Source organism: Salmo trutta, unplaced genomic scaffold, assembly GCF_901001165.1.
Source record: "Salmo trutta unplaced genomic scaffold, fSalTru1.1, whole genome shotgun sequence".
Classification (NCBI taxonomy): Eukaryota; Metazoa; Chordata; class Actinopteri; order Salmoniformes; family Salmonidae; genus Salmo; species Salmo trutta.
Genome location: NW_021822218.1, coordinates 20,001 through 22,500, shown reverse-complemented (window position 1 = coordinate 22,500; position 2,500 = coordinate 20,001).

Below are 2,500 nucleotides of genomic sequence, written 5' to 3'. Positions count from 1 at the left end.
TGCCGCTAAGGGTTCTACCGATAAAACAAATAATAAAGCTGATAAAGGGCACCCCTGTCTCACTGATCTCTCAAGAATAAAAGAATCTGTTAAAACCCCATTACATTTAACCCTACTTTTAGCCTTTCTATATAATAATTTTATCCATCCTATTATTCTATTTCCAAACCCATATTTTTCTAGTACCCTAAACATAAAATCATGTTCCACCCTGTCAAAAGCTTTATTAAAATCTACACTTAAAACAATTCCCCCTATCTTATCACTATTCATTTTATTTATCACATCTCTAAGTGTATTTATGGTATCTGCTATATCTCTTCCTGGCACACTATAATTTTGTGTAGGTGCTATAATATCATTTAAAACCATCTTCATCCTATTTGCCAGTATCTTAGCTAAAATCTTATAATCTGAGTTTAATAAACTAATTGGCCTATAATTTTCTAGTTTCAATTTGCTCCCCTTATTTTTATATAAAATCGATATCAGCCCTGTCACCATGGAGTCTGAAACATTATTATTATCTTCCATATATTGATATACTTCCAATAAAATCGGTGCTAAAAGACTTTCATACATTTTATAAAACTCTGCAATTAGTCCATCTACTCCAGGACTTTTATTTATTTGTAAACCCTTAATTGCATCTTTCACTTCATCCACTGTTATCTTCCTATCACACATTTGCTTATCCTCAACACCAATTTGCACATCCACACTATTTAAAATCTCTTTTACACACCCCTCATCCACCTCCCCTTTCTTAAATAAATCCTTATAAAAATTCTGTACAGTTTCTAATATCTCAACATAATCATTTACCACTTCACCCTTTACATTCTCAATCTCATTAATATATGATTTCATCTGTTTAGTTTTCTCTAAACCAAGAAAAAATGACGTACATTTCTCCCCTTCTAAAACATATTTTGCCCTACTTCTAATAATTGCACCCTTACACTTATCTATTTCACATTTGCTCAATTGTGCTTTTAAATCTAAAAACCTTTCAATATTATAGTTAGGATCAATATCACATTTCCTCATTTCTTCATTCAGTTTTGTTCTTAAAAAATGTTCTACTCTTGTCATCCTACTCCTCTTCTTCCTTGCATATCTAATACTAAAAACTTTTATTTTTTCCTTAACATTTTCCCACCACTGACACTTATCATTCCCTTTTTGCTTATCCTCCATTTCATGTTCTATCAAAGATTTAAGTTGTTTCCCGTATTCCTCATCACCTAAATACCCTGCATTCATACACCATATTCCCCCCCCTTTCCTTTCCTTATCTAACCCCACCGAAAATGTTAACCCAGCATGATCACTAAAAGTTGTAAAAATATATTTAATATCTTTCATAAAATTCCTTAACCCTTCATTTACTAAAACCAGATCTATCCGTGTCTGTTTCAATTCCCCTAAAACCACCTGCCTTCTAGAAAATTCTCTCTTGTTCGGATTCTCGTCCCTCCATATATCAATCAAATTATTTTCAAACATCATCTTCCTTAAAACCCCCCTAGATACGTCACTTCTAAAAATAGCTCCCCTTGTCATATCTAGTCTATCCATTTTTACATTAAAATCCCCAACTAAAATACAGTTACCCTTGCACCATTTCCCTAATTCTAAAAATAAATTCCTTCTCTCTATTTCATTATTCGGCGCATAAATATTTATAATTCTAAAAACCCTACTCATATACTCAAAATCTAAAATTAAAATCCTCCCATTATTATCATTATATATCTTCTTCACATTTTCTACTACATCCTTCCTTAATAAAATTGCAACCCCACATGAATTCCCCCTGCCATTGTTTACATAAATAAAATCCCTCCATATTTTTTGTACTTCTAAAACACACATATTATCCCAGTGCGTCTCTTGAATACATAAAATTTCAGAATTCTTCATTTGTACTATTCTATTAAATTTTCCTATTGTTCTCACACCATTTGCATTTATCGACATTATTTTGACCATACTAATAAATAATAAAATTATAAAATATAATTTCATTATGCTCTACCTTTTATCCAGTTTCTTTCCTCTTCCACCCTTTCTCTCCCCCCCTCCCGCTGCTTTCCTCTTCCTGTATCCTCCTGTCGTTCTTTCAAACTTTTCCCCATCATCCGTGTCCGATATCTCCTCCAAGTCCATCTCATCCAGCCAACTTGTCTTCTTTACACCCTCATCCGTCCTGCTCCCCGTGCTCATCGCCGCCTCCAATACAGTCGCCGTGCTCCCCGTGTTCATCGCCGTTTCTGGAATATTCGTTGTGCTCCCCGTGTTCATCGCCGTTTCTGGTATGTTCGTTGTGCTCCCCGTGTTCATACCCGTCTCTGTTATTGTCATTAAACTTAAACCCCTCTCCATTTCTTCACCCCCCGAGGTAATTGTTTGTGCTGTGCTTTCCCCCAAAACCTGTGAGTCCCCCGTGCTTCCCCCCAGTCCACTCCCCCCCTCCTCCTGAAAACTCCATCTTCTT